This window comes from Ambystoma mexicanum, chromosome 3p, assembly GCF_040938575.1.
Source record: "Ambystoma mexicanum isolate Mex_15411 chromosome 3p, UKY_AmexF1_1, whole genome shotgun sequence".
Classification (NCBI taxonomy): Eukaryota; Metazoa; Chordata; class Amphibia; order Caudata; family Ambystomatidae; genus Ambystoma; species Ambystoma mexicanum.
The window spans coordinates 309,209,877-309,231,088 of NC_090925.1; the positions used below are offsets into that span (position 1 = coordinate 309,209,877).

The 21,212-nt window shown below is 45.9% G+C and overlaps 1 protein-coding gene across 2 annotated transcripts in view; it reads right to left on the reverse strand.

Moving 5' to 3' along the window:
* The window catches only part of TCEA2 (transcription elongation factor A2), a 991,119-nt gene that overhangs the window by 147,185 nt on the left and 822,722 nt on the right, over positions 1-21,212 (reverse strand). The gene's annotated exons all lie outside the window — the stretch shown is intronic.

The window sequence follows — 21,212 nt, forward strand, 5'->3', positions numbered from 1 at the left end:
TGCAGCAATTTGACGGCTCTGTGGCTTCCAGCGGCGAAGAAACAGTGATGATTCCCAATAGGGACAGTGGCGATTTCTCAGCTCCTGGTGGATGGATCAGGACAGTTTCACTGCAGCAGGCTTCAGGGGCAAAAATGCAGCACACCTGCAAAGTTCGTCACCACGGCTGGGCGACACGGTAACCACATATGCTCCGGTTCTGGCACACTCGTCTCACTTCAGACCTGGGAACGCCAAGTGTACGAAATTCGGTGCGAGGGTGCCGTGAACACAGAGCTAGCGATATACCAAGTTTCGAGGGCCTCCTCGAAACGGCGGCGGTATCAGGGCAAAGAGTCTGCTAAGATGGTCAGCCCACTGGTTGGCCCAGGGACACTTCCGAGAAGGCTTACTTGCAGGTTTTGATGAAGGTGCAGGGAATAGTTGGTCCCACTATTCCAGTGGGTCGAAGCGCCTTTGCAGACCTTCTAGGAAGACCAGATGCAGAGGTTCCAACGGGATGACAGTGGGCTCAGGGTGCCAAACCTTCCAGCGGGTCACCAGCGTTTCCTCCACTCGGCTTCTTAGTTTCAGGATACTTGGATCCTATACTTTGTTCAGTGAGAACTCCAGAGATCGACATGGTATGGGTGTTTGGGGCCTTCTCTTATTCAGAATCTCCTTCACACCAAAATGAAGAGGACCCAATGGGAGATCTGCTCACATACAGGTATTACCATACATGGACCAATCCCGGACCATGGTGGTCCCAGGCATTCACAACACTCCAGAGACTCTGGCGCCCAGGATGTGTATTGGGAACAGACAACCCAGCCCACATCCTGGAGGCGCACACACAAGGCATGCAGAAGCCTGTGAAAGCTTGGCGTTTTGCGGGAGAATGCATGCCCAAATAAGGACCGACCCGGGTCGGCATTACCTGGGGAAGGTGAAGGGGCAAGATGGCCCAAGGACAGGACAAAGAACCTCGTGGCATGGCCATTCTGGAGCCAGGCCACCTATTTGTGCCAAACGCAGTAATTGCGGTTTAGCTGGCAGGAAAGGGTTAAAAATATGCGAAATGATAGGCTGCCACCAGCCCTGTCCAAGGCACATCTGCACTAAACCTAAAAAAATCCTTCAAGTAGGGCCTTTGGAAATGCTCGACTTTGAGAATATAATTATTACTAATTACGCGGATGACACGCAATGTGTCATCCCGCTCACTGGCTGTCACAAGGAAGATGAATTAGCCATTAACAGAGTTTTTACTCTCATTGAGGCCTGGATGGTCCATAATAAACTAGCACTGAACAAGTCAAAAACGGAGCTACTTGTTATAGGCTCACCAGACACCATTAATAGAATGGGATCAGTGTATGAGAACTTCCAACTGGGTGGAGAATCTATTAAACCCCTAAAAAAGGTGAAAATCCCTGGAGTAACTTTTGATCAATATATGACCATTAAACCACATGTCAGCAGTCTGGTATCCTCATGTGCATATTACATCAAATTGTTAGCCACTGATCTCACAGGAGAACGCTGAAACTATTGCAAGAGCAATAGTAGGCTCTAAAATAGACTATTGCTCTAGCCTACTCATGGGTATCAGTAAAACTGATTGTAATCGGTTGCAGGTATGCCAGAATGGGGCTATCAGAGCTGTTATGAATCTTAAATTCAGAGATCATGTCACACTGGCAAGACGAGAGTTACACTGGTTGCCAGTGACTTCCAGATTTCTATTCCGAACTCTGACTATTATATATGCAGATCAGGAAATATGCCTGGGTACCTACAACAGCTGCTATCCACAAAAAACAATGTGCGAATACTAAGGTCAAATAATCAGCACTTTTTGGCTGAACCAACATGCCAGACTGTTAGAGCAGCTAACTCAGCCTTTATTTTTAACGGACCTAGGGTCTGGAATGCTCTTCCTCTAAACATAAGATCTATTGATTCGCTCAAATTGTTTAAGAAGAGCTTAAAGACATACTTATTCAACTAATTGATCCTTAGAGAGCTATAATCTTTCTTCTCCATAGTGGCTCTGCATCTTCGGACTCTTCTATTTGTTACTTGTCGTTGTTGTCTTGTAGTGCCCTCACGCCCGCGGGTTCATGGCTGCGCTATATAAATGTATTTAAAGTAAAAGAAATGTAATAGACCCAAGTGCACTGTACTGGAAGGTACATTATACACTTGTTACATGTTGCAGAAAAGTTGCAACATTGGAAAGAAAAAGTCACCCAGTACTGACTGTCTTAAGGGCATGTCAGTTTCCACATAAAAAGTGAGTGAAAAGCCCAGAGGAGTGCAGCAGAAGGCTGGGCTCCTCTGGTAAAGTCAGACTATGGCGTTTAACATCAGCAAAAAGTTGGGGGGGTACACAACTGCAGGGAAAATTACACATGAAATTGAAATCTTGCCTAACACTTGGCTCCTACAACAAAGCAGTGCCAGTGAAGTCAGCACAGCCAGTGAGTTGGGGATACCAGACCGGTCTGTGTTGAAGCCAAGGTTGCAAGCGGCAACATTGTATAGTAAAAACTGAAGAGAACAGTGTCTGAAGAGTGTGTGGAAAGCAATGCAAACACAATTAAACAGCAGATGAGTGATTGAACTTTGAAGCCAAGATACGATACTGTAGACAGGTCCTGCACCACGTGGGTGCTCATTCGAAAGTCTGTTAGGTATCCAGCTGAAGGGTGGCAAATGTTAAGTGTGATAAAGAATTGTGAAATCGAAGTGGTCCTGTAAAGGGTCAAGCAAAACCCTGTGCACATTCGAAAGTCTTTGATAATTGCTGAAAGAAAATATGAAGTTAGTCCGAGCCCGGCTGAGGGAGACAAATTGAACATTGTGTTAAAAAAGGGATCTGAGCCTGGCTGAAGAGGATCTAAGTCCGGCTGAGGGGGATCCGAGATCTTGGGTCCGGCTGAGGGGGATCTGAGATCTGAGCCTGGCTGAGGGGGATCTGAGATCTGAGCCCAGCTGAAGGGGATCCGAGGTAAATAGTGAATCTCCTAAGAAATTGAGTACTTATGAAAATCTGAAAGGGGAAAGAACTCATCATTTGTTTGTCACATCAGGGCCTCTGAATGTAGAGACTTTGAAAGTGGAAGACTTGGGCACGGAAGGCCCTGATGCTAATGATTGAACTGTATCCTGGTGCTAGAGAAGCCAGTGACTGTGCTAAGCTCGAGTGAACCGCCTTGTCCCGTGTTGAAAACATGGGGAAGAGGGGGGGGCCAACGGCCTGAACATCCCGATATCGTTTTGTGAACAATTTTTTTTGGCAATATTGTTTCCCACAATATTTGTATTTAGAGGTAAGGATTGGCAATAGGTTTATTAGTATAGGCCCTTTTATTTTGACAAGACACTACCAGGACTGTTATTATTTGATGGTCGTAGATTGCTCCGATCTGTAGATTTAGGATTAGATAGGCATTTCCAAACCCTTTTTAAGTTCAATAAAAACCCTTGAACTGTAGTCACTTGTGTCTTTCTTACTGTTGATTAAATGCTTTTGTTACAGCAGTGACCTAACAGACTGTTGTAGGACCAATAGTGATCCGAAAAGGGCTCAGCCATTAAACACTGCAACCACAAGTACAGGTTTGTTGCAGCACCATGCCAGCAAAATGGCTGCATGTCAACATGTCAGTATTGTCCAGCATAAGCAGTTGGAAAACATTGGTAAACTGGAGTATGAAAGAACATTTTTAAAATAAAGTTTGGGGAGAAAAGAAAAAAGGTGTGAAATATGCTTGAGGTTCCAGTCCATAAGATGTGGGAAAAAAGTACACGACAGCATGCACATGTGTGCTTACGTGTGATTGCACAAATGCAAATTCTTTCAGAAGGAATATTTTACGCTGGAAAATGGCTATTGTCTAGTTTACTATGGACTGGGCAGAGTACACAGGTAGTATGGCAGGAATGCCTCAGGGGGGTCCCAAAACTAGCCCTGTTCCTTTAAGGGACAAAAAATAAAAGAAGGAAATTCAAGCATTGAAACTCCGGGAAACTTCAGAAGTGCTACTGTGGGGCAGCACAGCTTGGGGGAAAGGGAAAAGGGGGAATGTGACCCATCTAACCAGAGTTTGCGGACCCACGCTCCCTGAAAACACACTAGTGAACCAGGAAAACTTGTAGGAAGCGTGAACAACAATTTCTGCACGACATCAGCACCAGGTATCACCTAAGCATGCACATCGGCAAAGAGTAGTTGGAGCCCAAAATGCAGCACAAAAAGACCATTCACATATATCCAACAATAATCCCACATGCCTTCAAACAATTCCAGAGGGGGGAAGTCCAAAGGCAGGGATGGAAATTGGCATAAGGCTGTGAAAGTCCAGAGGCAGCTGAGAACAAATGACTTACCCCGGGACAATGTTCTTTCGAATGGATGTTCCACCCACGTATTCCTCATCTTTGATATTTGTAAGTCCGCTTGCAGCTTCGGAAACTTTTCATAGTATTGGGTGCCGTGGAGTCCTAACCCTCAATGTGCTCCATCCTGTCCTCAGCCGTGACATTGGCGCTGGTATAAGTATCTCGCACGGCGCCCGTTGCATCTATTGTAGTGTTTTCCTCCCTATGCTCAGTCTTCTTAAAGGTATGACTCAGACGTTGACAGAGAGGAAGGTGTAAAAATACAGAAATTCTCTGCAAGACAGAGGGATAGGATGGGAGGACGATGAGGAATAAGTGGGAGGAACATCCAGTCAGAAGAACATTACCCGTGGCAAGCAATTCTTTCTTCAAATGGATTCTGCCCTTCCACGTATTCCTCATCTTTGATAGACTCTCAAAGCACTACGTAGAAGGAGGTGGGAACAGAGCAAGTATTTCTGATTAATTCTGTGAAGTACAGCCTTGCCAAATCTTGCCTCCCGACACAGAATCCAGGCAATAGTATTTGCTGAAAGTGTGCAAAGAGGACCAATTTGCCGCACTACATATGTCGTGTATGAGCACCCGTCTCCGAAGAGCCAAAGAAGCAGCCAATCCTCGGATGGAATGCGCTCTTAAACCATTGGGCAGTTCTTTGCCAGCCAACGTATAGCATTCCAAAATGCATAAAATGATCCTGCGAAAGATTGTTTGGTGACAGCTTGTCCAAATTTGTGACCTGAATAGCCCACAAAGAGCTGGTCATCTTGCCTGATTTTGGACATTCGAGAAATATAGAAGCGCAAGGCCCTCTCTTAGGGACTAAGCAATGTAATCTCTCCTCCTCCTTTGGGGGATGAGGAGGTGTAAGGGTTCATAAGGTGCCCCCATTAAGCACCTCAACACCAAATTCAAGTCCCAAAATGGTACAATAAATGGAACAGGGGGAAAGACATTAGTTAGTCCGTTTAAGGACTGAATTACTATAGGGAGTTTGAATTAAGAACCCTCATCCAGCGAATGCTTAAAAATGGTAAGTGCCACCAAATAACCCTTCACCGTAGAAACAAGAAGCCCCTGATAGGCAAGATGTAGCTACAATTATAATACAGAAGACATTTTGCATGTAAAAGGATCAATACTTTTATCTCTGCACCAACGGCAACATGTATTCCAAAGGCAGAGGTACAGAGATTTTGTTGCTGGCCAAAAGCAACACCTCCATTACATCTTCTGGAAGGTCCCAATCTTTGTATTGTATCGTCTCAGAAACCAGTCATGAAGGTTCAGAGTACTGATTTCTGAATAAAGGAGGAGACCCCATGCCCTGCCCTCTTGCGACAGCAAGTCCTCTCTTTGGGGAAGACTAATTGGAGGGCAGATGGCCATCTCTAGAAGTTCTGGGTACCACGTTCTCCTGGCCCAATCCGGAGCAATCATGATCATGGATTTCCCGAACTTTCTCAACCTCCTGATGACATGAGGAATGATGGGGACTGGTGATAATGCATACAGAAGTGGAAATTCCCAGTCCACTACGAACACGTATCCTAGAGCTCCTCTCGGAGGACCTTCCCTGGAGCATAATAGGTTGCACTTCTTGTTGACACTGGATGCAACCAGATCCACCTTAAGGGTTCCCCAGGAAGAGATTATCTCTAGAAAGACTTCCTGAGCCAACTCCCACTTGTGGGAGATGGTGCTCTGCCTGCTAATAGCATCCGGCGCTATGTTTTCTTCTCCGGCTAGGTGAACTGCCAGGATAGAGATTCCTTCTTTTAGTACCCAAAATCAAAGCTGCTTTGCTTCTCTGCACAGAGGTAGTGATCCTACACCCCCTATCTTGTTGGGTTAGTATATGGCCACTGTATTGTCCATCATCATCAGACTAGTCTTTCCACCGCACACAAGGCAGAAAAGCCGTTAGTCCGATTGCTCTAAGCTCTAAAAGGTTGATGTGAAGTTTGGACTCCAACAGAGACAACAACCGCCGATTGAAAGGTTGTTTATGTGGGATCCACACCCTGTGAGGAAGGCATCTATCTACTGTCATCTCCGGCCACAGTTGCCAAAAAGCTTTTCCTTTCATCACATTCTCGACAGGCCCACCAAAGTAGATCCCGTGCGATCATGTTCGGGACCTGAAGAAGGTCCATCATTCTGCTGGAGAACTGTGACCACTGAGATCGGAGGGCTTTCTCAAACAGGCTTCTCATTCTCAAACGGGCTTCTGGCATCTGGATTTTGGAGGGTTGGGGGGGGGGGCCACCCCCACCCCACTACAATGAACGGAAGCTTCTGCAATGGTGTCAAGGGGGCCCTTCATGAAATCCCAACCTGTGGAGGAAGTGGCAAGTATGAATGAGATGATCCAAATGCCTACTCGGGAGAACAAGCTCTGATCAGCCAATCGTCCAGGTAGGGGTAGATGTGAAACCCATCCCTCCTTAGAATTGCTGCTTTCACCGCCATAAGCTTGGTGAAGACCCTCGGGGCAGAGTTGAGCCCGAATGGCAGGACCCGAAACTGATGGTGAGAACTGCCAACTGTGAACCTCAGGTACTTTGTGTTTGTGATGAATTGAGACATGATGGTAAGCAGCCTGAAGATACAATGACACCAACAAATCCTGAAATCGAAGGGCCTGAAGGATCTGCGAAAGAGTTACCATTTTATACTCGTCCTTCCTGAGGAACTTGTTCAAGCATCTGAAGTCCAAGATGGGTCGCATTCTTCCGTCCGTCTTGGGGATTACAAAACTTTGGGGAGTCTTGGGGAGTACCAACTTTGATTTCTCTCTGCTACAGGTACAGCCCATCACATTTTTCTCCAACAAAGTGAAGACCTCCTGTAGGAGGAGCAGATCCGGATCTTTCACGGATTGGCCCCCTGGAGGACAATCTGGGGGTATTCTTAAGAAAGGGAGGCAGTAGCCGTGAGCCACTATCTGCAGTGCCTAAGCATCTGAGGTTATGCCACGGCAACTCTCCAAATGCTGCGTCACCCCACCCCCTACCACAGTCCTGTGAGTCAAGGACACATACGAGTTGTTGCTGAAGCCGAGGGAAAGAAGCAGAGGCTGAAATAGGAGTATTGCCACCTCGTCTTCATGAGCCATGGGGAGCTCTTCTTTGGCCCCTCTATGCAAATTGGTCTCTTCATCTAGCAATTCAGGAATAGAAACAAAGGCCGACCCCTCGAGTGGTGGTAAGACCCTTGTGATTTTTGAGGCTGGCCTATCGCTGCTCCCAACGGTTTAGTTGCCGCCTTGGACACCTGTTATTTTTGTAAGCTCTCATTGGCACTAGAGCTGAAAAGCTGGGAGCCATCTATGGCATGTCCAAGAGTCTTGATTGGACGACAGAAGCAAATCCAGATTTCCTTAACCAAGTAAACATAGCAACAGAACTCACCACCATAGCCCTGCTTAAAGAGTCTGCAGAGTCTAGACCAGACTGGAAAAATTGGCACATGGCATCCTTGCCATCTTGAACCAGGCTAAGAAACCCCTCTCTACTCCCCCTCTGGGATATGGTCCACGGCCAAAGCCATCACGTTGCACAAGGTGTGCGTATACTTGGCCAGGGAACAAGTTGCTGCCGGTGGAAAATACCGTCTTCCCTAAGGTGTCAAACCCTTTATCATCTCTATCCGGGGGGGTGGGGGGGAGGGAGGGAATAGTAGGAGAGGCCGCAGCCTTAGAAGTTAACATGGCTGCTTCGACCACCAAGCTATCGGAAGTGGGGTGTTTTCATAGGAGATCTAGGTCTATTGTGGCAGGCCTGCATTTCTTCGCTAGATTTTTGTTGACCGCTGATGTGGTATCCGATTTAACCAGTTTTCCAACACTCCGGTTCTTAATGCAGTGTGGAAGGGTAAGACAGGCTCCCCAGGGAGGACGCACTCCAGGATGTCTGTAAGGTAATCCTTATCCAGTATTGCCACAGGTTTCCCCATCCTAGATATTCTGTGACTTTACCCATCACTGCTCTGTATGACACAATCAGAAGTGGCAAAATCCATCTCAGGTGAGGTGTCGAAGCCACTAGCATCCTTCAGAGTGTCTACAAGATTGTGCAACCTGAACTCCTGAGAGTAGCTCATCAGGCGCACTGGGAGTGCCATACTCCAAACCAAAAGGTACACTCTTCAGCCTCAAAAATCGAGCCCATGGTCTTAAATAAATCAGCCTTTGGTAAAGGATTATAAGACTTTGACGAGTCGATGGAATGCCTCAAAGTCTTCAAGGACATCGATGGCATCGAAGGTGTCAAAAATGATGAGGGCGTCAACAACTTTAACGGTAGCACTGGCTTTGACTGGCCAGATACCAGCTCCTTAAAGTCGAGGAGGAAGACCTAGGCTTCGATTTGTGGAGAGACAAAAATACTCCATTGACGGGTGTCAAGGAGACTCACTGCCCAGTCTCTTAGGCATGCGAGTAGCGGTCTCAGAAGATACCCTGCTGGTCTTACCAGCCCTCAGGCTCCTTCAAATGGGCCATTGGAGCCGCCTTTTGAAAAAACCTCCAGCATTTGGAGACAATATTTCTCCCAGTCAGCAGAAGATGCCGACTTGCTAAGAAAGTTTACCTGTCTGCCCGACGAAGACTACTGCAACCGATGGCATAGTATCTTGGTCTTTTGGTGTGATGAGGAGGATGACTATGAATGACTAGATCTGGACCTAGAGCGCTTCGAATATTTGGATCACTTTTCCTAGGGGAAACCTCCCTGGACTCAGACGACCTCTGTTTGGAAGGGGTAGTAGAAGGGAATTTTAAAAGGGTCCTACCTGCCACGAGTTTCTTCTTCCTCTCTCCAAAGGCATTCACCGTCATTGACTGAAGGGAACCGCAGTCATCGACTCTGTGGTCCAAACCGAGACACCACAGGCAGATCTGATGTAGGTCCTCAATAGACATTTTAGTGCCACAATCTGAGCAGTTTGAAATTGGTCTTCAGTGTAGAGATGTTTGATAAACTTCGAAAATACGCAATGAGAAAATCACAGAGGCGATGAACTGCCCGAAGTGTGCCAAGTATGCAGAAAAACAGAACTGAGGCAATGGGTGCCGCACAAGCTACTTATACCAGCATCGACATCACGGCCGAGGACAGGATGGAGGCCGTTGAGGGCGCCGACTCAACGATGCATGGCCCCCGATACTATGAAAAGCATTTCTGAAGCACCAAGCAGATTTACGAATATCAAAGATGAGGAAGAGGACACAATCCATTCCAAAGAGTATTGTGAAGCAAAAGGTAGAGCAGAGGGCTGGTGTAGAGAAGGCTAGAGGAAAGATAGATGAAGAGGTGACTTTGAGGGGAGAAAGTTAATTATAGACAGAGGAGGAAAAAGCATAGGAAGGGGCCGGTGAGGACAAAGAGGGGAAACAGGAGGAAATATGAGGAGGTGGTAAGAAAACAGGAAGAGGCAGAGTTATGAGGAGAGGGTAGCAGGAGGTGCTCAGACAACAGGAGAGGGAGGGGGGGAGAGACATCAGGCGGCAGTGGTGAAAAATCAGGAGCTGACAGCAGAAAAGAAGGAGAAAGAAGAAGTGCAGGAATATAAGAAAAGAAAAGAAGTGGTGGGCAGTCCAGGGGGGAGGGGTGGAGAGGTGGAGAGGAGTAATAGCATGGACAGACCAAGAGGAAAGGTGCACAAGTACGCTATGCAACGGATGGACCAGTGTGGTGGTCAAGGAGCAGGTAAAACAAGTGGTGTGGCAGCAAGGAGGCTGCAGGAGTTCACAGTGAGGCTCCAGGTAGCATTAGGGAGGCTTGGGGGAGCAGAGAAGAGGAATGGTCCAGAGGAACGAGAGTGTTGCAGGTACATGAGAAGTGTAGCCAGAAGGGGGAGTCTGGTGCCAGTAAGAGAACCACTAGATTAAGGCTACAAAATCCTCACAGACAAAAAGATAACCTGCTAAATCCTAGCAGAAAGCTTTGGAGCCTAACCTTGATAACAGGTATAAGCTCCACGTCTTTTCATTGGTCACCAAGATATGAACAGAGCTGTGAAACCCTCCCCTTGCCTCCATCCAGGGGTCTAAAGAAAAGATGGTGATGAGTTAACAACCATCAGACAGTGCAAAAGTGCAGGGAACATTCAATATACACCCCATTACCTGATAAGACTGAGTGACCATAAACTTCTCAAGTATTGCTGCGGTCCAGCAGAAGTTTGAGAGTTCTGGAATTGCCAGAACCTTCTTTTGGTTCGCCTTTATTGGAACTGGAGATTGAGAACTTCCCTTTTATCTGGTACAAACTGATTAAGAAGCTATCCTGTCCTTGGTTAGCCCTTGTTTTTGACTATTGCGAAAAAGGGCAAAGAAAGGTCAGTTCATCCCCTCCCCTTCAGACCCAGGAAGACAGCCCCACCGAACTGCAAGTAGTGATGTCACAATTAGCTCTGGAAAACCCTTTAATAGGGATATAACGGGATACCGTTAAAGATACCGTGAACCACTTCATTGAACAATAATAACCGTCACATTGTTTATACCGTTATACCGTTAAGTGTGCTTTTCAATCTGATTTGGAAAGGCTGCAGTAAGCAATTGCTGCGCAGTCTTGGTTTTGCACTGTTAGATGTGCCTCTGCCAAGTAGTTTCAATTGGAGCAGTTTTTAATGCCATTCCATAAACCACACGTGCATTACACAAAATCAATATGTTAGCAATAGGAAGAATAGATACAGTGCCAAGAAGGAAAAGGGTTTACTTTGGGGTGGCGGCTTTGGGGTTTATATATTTATAATGGATAATGTTCTCTAAACATATGGCGATGGGGGATTTCCCTGGTTCTATCATTGAATTTACATATAATAAGTCACACTGCGAAATTCACTCATCTCTGTGGGTATTCCCTGCTGCCATACCAAAGGGTAACATGTCAGTGATTACTGAACACCTTTTGGCCCGCAAGTAAACTAAAGGCCGTAACATAAAGAGAGAGTGCGTGTGTGTGTGCGTGTGTGTGTGTGTCTAATCAGGACATTCCATCAGAACTTCCCAACCAAACTTGGGCCAGACAGAAGGAACACCATGGGAGGGGCCTTAGGGGGGAGTGCTGTCACGGCCCTTGCCCAAAACCCCCTCTGGCAAACCCATTGGCCAGGTGGAGTCATGACTAGGGCCTCTAGAGCCTGGCATCCTCTTCAAAAGCCCTCATGGTGCCAGTCCTGGCGCCTATGGCGCCAGGTTCATACACCATGAAAAGAAATGTGTGTGTGTGTATGTGCACAAGCGTATACTACCATCAGCCTCCATTGATCTGTGGCATGCAGGTTATCAAGATGGCAACATGTTCATCTTCACCAGTAGCCAGTGGGGAAGCAAAAAGCCTAAATGACCACTTACGAAAAGCTATTCAGTTTGCTTTGCCAGTTGCAGCAGGCCTCCACCCCACCCCCTCCTCTCCACACGTGTGTTTGGTGGAAGCAAGGCATTTCAGTGGAAAGTATGTTGAAAAGCTCAATTCTGGCCCTGGGTGCCTGGTTTTGTTTGTGATGATACATCTGTCAATTTATGACCTTTTAGAAAATATTTGTTAAGATCAGTTAACTCCACCTGCTATACCGCGATAACCATGATATACCGTCATTTGGCAAGAAGGTTATCGTACCGTCATAAAATGAATACCGTGGCACCCCTACCCTTTAACACTTCCCTGGTTGGAAAGGCAGAAAAAAAGAGAAAGGATATGTTACTGATCATAAAAGTCCTTCACGATACATCTTTCTTGACATCTATGTGTGTGGATCCCACTCCAATTCATAACAGTGGATAAGACCAAAACATTTAGGATTTTCACATAGTTCCTTTATTAGAAGCAAATTCACAGTCCGATTTTCTTTCACCACACAACACAGGACCATGTAAAAAGAAATTCTACGGATTCAATTTTACTTTCATCATTATGCAACAAAGAGTTGTGGGAAGAGGGGCAGGGCTCAGACAATGCTTTGCAGGCAAGGGCTGAGCAACAATCTTGTATAAAAGGGTTGGGATCAAATTCATGGCGCAGGGCTAGAGGATGGAACACAGCAGGGTGATGCATGAAGATATTGGTGAGAGAAGTGGTGGTTTTTGGGACATGGGTTGTGGAGGAGCGGAATACCTCTGCTGCCGACGGGGAGGCAGGAAGAAATGGGTTGGGTACTGTGATGAATCCTACAAGTCCTCAGAAAGACCCTATATAAAGTTTCCTCCCATGTGGCCAAGGGAATACTACCTGATCCCGACCATGGGGGTGGTTTTAGAGAGGTGGATCACCTAGGAGAAGATCCCCAAGGGAACGTCAGGAATCCGATGGGCGGAGCGCAGTATTTATCTTCCTCAGAGGAGAAAGTCACTGATGCCAGAATATGTAATGGCTTGCTGTCAGAGGGATCTGTTCTTTCCCAAAGCCAATTACCTTGATGGTGGTAAAGACCGTCATAACCCATCGTGAATTGGGAGTAAGAATCTCCCCCACAAAGTTAAGCACAGTTGTAGAGATGTAAACTCCCATGTTCAACAGGGAAACTTTAAAGATGAATCTTTAAATATTAACATCTCAGATTCTGAAAATCCTAATTTCCCTATAAAGCAAAAGCATTCAGTAAATCCTTATGATACTCCTTTTAAAAAAAGGTAATTAAGGATGGAAACAGATTTTGTAACAATTATCCCATTAAAAAGGAGTAGGCTTAACATTGGGGACTTCATATCCCACAATGCCAAAAGTACTGGGACGAAGAAGCGGGATGCAGAGGCCCAGGATTGCATGTTGCAGACTGATAGGCTTAATGACCCCACACCTGAGGGAGACTGAGGCATAAAATGCCCCCTCAGGTGCAGGCCATGGAAAGAAGTAGTGGGAGCACTAGTATGAGGTGGAGAGATTGTCGTGGCTCCACATTGAAGTTGCAGCTCAAGGAGAGTAGAGATGCTGGAGCAGCTGACATTTGCCGTACGGATGCTGGTTCTGAGAGGGTCTCCTCCTTGAGAGACCTTGTTTGCAGAGGATACGCAGCAGGAAGCACTAATTGTAAAAGATTTCCCCCTGAAGATCGTGGTTGCAAAGGTCTCATGGTGGAAAGCGTGAGGTTGAGAAGCTTTCCCCACAATAAGGCAGGGTCTTGTGGCAGGCAAGCACCAGAGAGCCTTTGGAGCAAGGAACACTCCTTTTTCTGTTAAGCACGGGCTGCAAGGAGCAGAAGAAGCAAACAACCCAAAGGCAGCGGAGTGAGCGGACACGCAACCCAAACCTGGTCAGTTCACTAGTGTACTGTGACCCCCAGAGCGCTCCATAACCCGGCCCGATGGCCAAGCCCATGTGTTTTGAATAAAGAACGAATGAAAAAAGAGCAAAGTGACAGAAACATAAATATTATGTATATTGAACTGATGTGATGCAGACAGATAATTATTTTGAATACCAAGCTGATACAAAGTGGAGAAAGCATAAGAACTTGGCAAACAGGCCAGCAAAGTGTCATTGTGGTTTTTAAGGACAGAATAATTGCCAGAGCCAAAAGAGGGCAATAACAAACCCAGTTAAAGAGAAACAACATTGGCAAAGCCACGAGGGGCAATTAAGAAGTTAGTTGTTTATACACCCTTTTGTAAGAGGGAGAAAGAAGCAATAGGGGGGAAACCGACCTAAAAAGAAGAGCAGGAGTGAGAGAAAACCATTATCAGCACTTGGTTAAAGCAAGAGTGGTAAAACAAGAGTGGCTGGAAGGCTGATATTCTGACAGAAGGGGTTCAGGAGGAGAGGAGCAAAACCTGCATTGCACGTGGCAATCAAGTGTGGAAAAAAACAGCACCAATGTGTCTCAGGTATTCCCAGACAAAGTAGTCAACGCTGATGTTGTGGAAAGTCAAAACACTTTATAAGCTGTAAAGTAAAACTGTACGACAGAAGTATTTGTAGTAGTATTAGTAGTTTCATTAGTCCTGGCAGGTGAGTACATCAGTGTAAGGGACTTTGTAGTGTAGGACTGGCAGGTGAGTGGACCAGGGGGAAGTCATTGAAGTGCTGTGGTTAAAAATGTTGAAGTGGCAAGAACATAAAAGCTCATTTTGAATTGTTGTGGAATCATTCTGACAAACTAATATTGCCGACATGATTGCATTTGGAACTGTAGCAGAATCATCCTGACAGAAGTATTTTGTTGACACTGATGCACTATGGAAGTACACCTTTTTGATAAGACTCAGTTGTGTGGAACTGTCTGCCACAAGTGAAGAGAAGATTTGCCGAACATTTTGAACTGTTCAGTTAAGCCCACGTAAGAGATTTACTGGAGTAAAAGTAATTATTAGACTTTTGCTGCATGACAGGATATCCTTATTCCTTTGAACTGTTTATTGAAATCCTGATTGAATCTGGGGAAGGGGAACTCATCCAGGTTACAAGGAGGAACAGTTACCAGATCTTTAAGATAATTGTTAATTTTGTTATATCTGAATTGCCATGCATCACCTTGTGGAGGATTCTATCCCTCACACTTGTACATGTATGAGGGACAGAATCCGGTTAGTGTTCCTTTAGCTTATTTTATAGGTAGGGAAATCCTTGTTAGTGTAGGGATAGTGAGGCGTTTATCAAACCTTTTTGAGTTCATAAAATGGCATCTTTTGAAAAACCTTCACAATGTTTGGCTGCCCCACATTTCCGACTCCTCACAGTACAGCGATTCCTGCACAATGTTCTGCTACTAATCGTAGAGGTCATCTTGGACTATTAAAGATTGTTCAGCTCCATCAGACTCATGGATGATTGTATTTTTGCCCATCCATGTTGATGAGACTTTATGTCCTTAAATATACTTACTTGATCAATGTGTGTATGTTTGAAATCATCTAATTATCTCTGCAAGGCCTCCTTGATCTACGCGAGTGGGCCTTACAGTTGGAAAGGGTTCCTTTGGCCTAAGAGAAAAAATGTATTTGAATGCTCACTGTTGGCTCTGAAGTGTTACAAGTTTGTTTCCTTAAATGGGAAAGCACCATTTCCTATGCAGTGTGTTTGGGTCTACCTAGGGAGCTAGAAAGGATAGACAACCGACAGTAAAGGGCATTGTCAAGGGTCATTGACCGCTCTTTTTCCCCCTGTTGGCTATAGGTATCTGTGGTGGAGCGGGTATAAGCACCCCTTGGTGTTCATGGGTGTCCATAGCAGTGGGGGAGCATGTGCTCCAAGTGTCCGCCTCCCGATTTATTTAATTGTTTTTGTAGAACATGCCTAATCCCATACCAGAGTTTGATTTGTAAGCGCAGATCTGGGATTCGAACCTCTGCTGCTCTGCGTGGTCTTGCTTCCAAGACCAGTGTGTTGCCCCTGGGCAATCCTCCATTCACCTTTGTGCAGGGACCAAGCTGGGAAGATCTGAAGATGACTTGTATACTGCGGCGGGTCAGAAGGAGGGCAGACTCTGGTCTTCCATTTTATGTTTGTTCTTTATTAAAAGAAAAGTGAAAACTCCTGACCGACTAAACTATGGGTGTTCCCTCCCCAACAAAAACGAACTAGGGTGCTTGTCAGTTGTCAGTGAGTCTGAAAGCAAGATCTGTTCACTGTCCAAAGTAATCTACCCTCACCCTACTACTACAAACACATCTAATGCATAGCAGAACGACTCCCTACTCCTGTGGGCTGGTTTCTCAGCAAGTTCACTTTGGTAAAGTATTTGTAGGTAGTTCTATGTAACTGCTTCTATCAAGCCGTATAAATCCAATATTGGGTTAAACATTTCAACAGTATATGTCACACACTGGTTCTCATGTCTCCCTTTTATTCTGTCTCTTGCGGTCTTTTTATTTCCCCTTTTCATTGAGACACTTCTGTTCTTCCCTTGTTAGCCAAACATGAGACTTTCTCCTTTATTCAATGAACAATTATTTTCTTTACTAGGATAAATATGAGACTACCAATTATTATTCTCACTCTTCTTATCTACTTCCAATACCTGTTCTTTACTGGGACTAATATAAGGGTTCCAGTAATGATTTTCACTCTTCTTCAGTATTTCCAACACTTGGTCTTTACTGGGGTGAGTAGGAGTTATGCAGTAATGATTCTAACTCTTCTTATATACTTCCCATAGTTGGTCCTTAGTGGGAAGAGTATGAATGTCCTATTCATTATTTTCAGACCCCCTCCTGGTTCTCCTGCTCTTCCAGTTACCTTTATGTCTCAGGGATCGCGTCACCGGACCAGCAGTCTGCACGGGGCTCTTTTCGGTGATTGTCAGGTTGGCTTCTCAGATCTTTGTTTCTTCTTTGATCGGAACGTTCCATAGTGCCTTCCGGTATGTGGTATTGGCGTAGTTTAGGGACTCCCAAGTCCATCGGGTTTCGGTCATTCCGCCACTTCTTAGTCACTCCATGGACAATGTACCAGTCCTTCGACTTCTCTTGCCTCAGGTTTCTTAGAGGACAACACGCTAGTATTGAAACGTCAGCTTCTACTAGTATCTTTCAGCTTCGCTGCCACAGCTGATTTGGAACTGCTGGGCTTTTCTCTCTCCCAGGTATCCTCCTTTCATATTTATGACGCTGCCGTGGGACTTCCCCGGCACAGCGTCAAAGTCCTCCTTCTTTGTTCTACTTGTACTCTTTACCACTCCAGTGGTTTTCTTCCTCTCAGTACCGCATATGTATTTCTTTTACAGTTTTCGCAAAGGTTCTATGTGACCATAGCCAATCTTAGCTTGTTCTTCATGCTTTCTTCTAGCAGGTTTTATTAGTGGTGGGTTATAGGTAGTTGGGTTAGGGAGTTCCTCATCGGAACAGGAGTTCTTATCCCCAAGGGGGGGTGGGCGTCTCTCCCGGTGAGGTCTCGCTTGCCTCTACCTATAGGGAGGTTATTGTGTAGGGTTTCATGTAATTTCATCGCTGGATGTTTTTTCGTGGGGTTTTTTACCCATCAAATTTTTTTGGGGGTTCCCCCTCCCCAACCCCCATATTTTCTCAAAAATACAATGTTTTTTTTAGCAAAAAAATTTGTGGGAAAAAAACCCTGCGAAAAACATCCCACGACAAAAGGACGTCATACAATTGTGTAGAGGGCTCGCCTCCCTAGCCTCACAGGGAAAGGTTTCCCCATAGGGGGAAGTGACAGAATCCCACGATTCTTCACAATACCAACTTTGGGTCAAGCATCTACTACCTCAGGGGGGCCCTGTTAGGCAGGAGACTCCGCACCACATTCAGGAAGGCTACATTACTGTTGTAGCAGATGTGGCATGATTACCTGGACTATGGAGTATTGCAGGCATCAAGTCACATTTATACGCAAGCATACCGTTTTTTTTAAATGTTAATGCAGATTTGAGGATCATTTTATTTTTTAAAATATAGGGGTGTTTTGTTACAACACCCCAAAAGTAATGCAAAGAATGACAAAGAATGACAAGCAAACAGTGGAAACAATACATTGTAAAACCTTGTTAGCATGTTCTTTACAAAAATCAACTGTGGTAGGCATCATAAATTAGGCAGCCCCTTCAGCATACCAATAAATTCATGCAAGAGGCAAGTTCTGATAAAAATAAATGTAATGCAGCATAAAGGTGGGAAACAATGTACTATGAAAGCCGAAAGAAAGCTCTTTGAGGCAACATTCTACACCAGTTTCCCCAACTTCCTGTGCCTGGGTGTAATTTTAAAACAGGAGGAATCTTTTGGGCTGGGGGGAGTTATCCAATAGAAAACCTCCTTTAGAGTTTCCCCTTGCACTTCTTGGTTTCCAGCCCAGCGATGAGACTTCTTTTGGTGTGATGGCCTGCACAGATACTTATTTCTGTCAGTCTAGGGGGGCCGTGGACTTCATGGCCTTCTCGGTGATGCAGGCTGGTTTGAAGATAATGTGCAACTGAAACGGAAGACCATACAATTCCTGACATCTGAGATTGAGGTGGTCAAATCATTTCTTCCAAGTGATTGACCAATCTGCAGCGTGCAGGACTGCTTTCTGGGGTGCAGGGTGGAGAATGGGATGCCAGCAAGCGGGGTGTTATGTCTAAGTGGGAGAGAGCATCAAGTTGGCTGTTTTCTCTGCAAAGTGGGCCTTGAAGGAAAAGTATAGCCTCACTATTTTACTTGGGGTATCTGGTGAGGTGTTCATCAGTTGAGTTCAATTTCTGTCAGCCATTTTATAACAAAACTTTGCGTGTAGAGATTCCCAAGTAGGATGAAATCAGTTTAATGGGCTTATGTCATAGTTACGGGACATCAGGACTGTATGAGGGAGAGATTAGTAAGTCAATCAACTGAGTTGGCACAGTTGAAGTTTGAACTATTGTGGCTCATCTGTGTGTTAGTACATCTTAATGTCATGTTGCCAAGTAGTAGCCCCAATGGCTTTATATAGTGGTTGAAGATGAGTGGCAAGAGGAGGATTCTTGGAGGACTCCACAGGTAACAGGGTACCATTGGCATGTGTCTGTGCCCACCTGAATAAGCTTTTGTCAGTTTACTAGATGAACCTCTGACTACAATTAAGGTTGTATGTTGAGAAGAACTTTGTGGTTGATGGTATTTACATAGAGCAGACAAGTCCCTAGGACGATCCTTCAGTTGGTGTCACTTCCCCCCAGGGGGGAGCCTCTTCCCATGAGGCCAGGGAGGTGAGGCTGCTACCCGATAGTCCCTCTGGGGGTGTTATAATGAGGGAGGATCTCATAGGGAGGACCCTCCCCGCCCCTCTGGGAAGGATGACCATCTAGGGTGTAGCCCTCGTAGGAATATCACCCACCACACACACTCTAGCCTCTTCTTCCTGTGCTAATCTTTGTAGAGACGAGGCTCATGTGCTATTGCAAAGTAGACTACCAAGATCCTGGAAAGTACCGGGACGAAGAAGAACATCAGGTACATAGCTAATCTAGGTACTGGGACGAGGTGGGACACAGGAACAATGAAGAACACTAATGAGAACGCACTGTAGCGGTACAGACTTCCGTGTAGGCGTGGTCCTGCTTACACGATAAAGACCAAAGAAGGACTGCCTGAAAGGGAGACCCAGCCAACCAGAACGAGAGACTGTGAATCACTAAGGAGACACGGAGAAGGCCAGCACAGAGCCGAGAGCAGTCTGCTCCTGGAGTAAAGAGGACAACGGGACTCCACCACCCAGTGGCATCCAGGCGGTCATGGGAGGCTGGCAGACGGTGACACGAACGCAAAAAGCAGCATCCATACCATCACTCCAAGGGCCGGCCAGGAGATCTGCAAGGAAAAGAAGCCGAGGCGCAGAGAAGCCCACGCAACACTCTGAACATGAGAAGGAACCCAGGAAGAACCAGTCACGAACCCCGGATGCAGAAAAGGTAACGGGAGAGGCGTGGGGACCGTAAGGGGTGAAAAGGTTTGGAAGGCACAAACCAGATACCGATATTCTGAGGCAGGACTATTTTCCTTGTCCCAGTACTTGGCAAGCGAGGCAGCCAAGGGGACATAGAGAGGAGGTGAGAAACCGGGGTTGAGGACCCCACCCAAGAGAGTGATACTAGTCATCTTTCTTGTGGCAGTACTTGGCAGGGAAGGGACCCAAGCGGGCCAAGCCAAAGAAGAGAGAAACCAGAGTTGCAGACCCTCACAACACTCAGAGTTTGGTGTTACAAGTGTGAAATTTGACGAGAAGACCAAGGGAAAGGAGTCATTCCCCCTGGATATAAGAGATTGTGGCATAACTACCAGGAGAAGGGAGTCATTCTCCTGGTAACGCGGACTGGGAGGCAGGTCCAACAGGCATGGTGAAGGCAGTCATTCCCCCAAGCTAAATGGAGATTGAAACAGAACGCCAGGGGAAGGGAGGCATTCTCCTGGCCCAACAAGGGAACACTGTGTATTCATTTTGAACTTTGTGATCCGGAGAAGGGAAATCATCCCATCGGGCCCATTATTTGGAACTTTATTTTCAAACTTTGTGACATGGGGAAGGGAGTCATTCCGCCAGGTTGCTTGAGACTAAATGCCAGGAGAAGGGAGTCATTCGGCTGGCGCACCCAAGGAGACATTGTGCAGCAATTTGACTAGAACGCAGGAGAAGGTAGACATCCTGGGATCAGAATAGTGCTGCTTTGTTTATTAGTTTATAATATAAGAGCTAAAAAACAGGTCTTTCTTGATACAGGACGGTGGGCACTTACTTTAATAGCAATCCTGACAGTCACCTTAGATCTTTAGTTGAGGCAGGGAACCCCTCTTAGAACTAGGGAAAGATGGGTTGTCTCTTATTTTATTTTTACTAATAAAAGTCGTTAGCCCCAAACATGCCACTTTTGTGTGAGAATCCTTCTTCTGAACACTTACATCCCCTTTGTGTGCATTGTGGTGGGCATAGCTGATAATCTAGAGGATGGCTTTCCTGGAGGCTGTATTGCGAGGATCATGCCATGCGGTTGGGAGACTGAACTATATTTCACATGCATGGGAGATGGTATGAGTAGTTTGAAACGTTGGCAGGTTTCAATTTCGGTTTTTCCAGCAATGGGTGGATTTGGCCATTCTTGAGGGTCTGAGTGAAGCTGCTTTCTGTGAGGCAGGTATAGATTGTCTCTAGGATCTGAATAGGCACTTCTCCTGAGATGAATTTCATAATAGCAGGAAGGATATCTTCATAGACTGTGAATTGAGGGAAGCATGCATCCTGGAAACGTTTTCCTGGGTTCCGTTCGGCAACTCGAACCACCAAGTGAAATCACAAGGAATGTGTAGGCGACCCCTGTTGTGTGCTTATAGTTGTCAATGTGGTGCCGAATCGTGTTCTGCGAAGAAATGGTTCATGTTTCTACATTTGTAAATAGACAAATGAAGTGTGGGT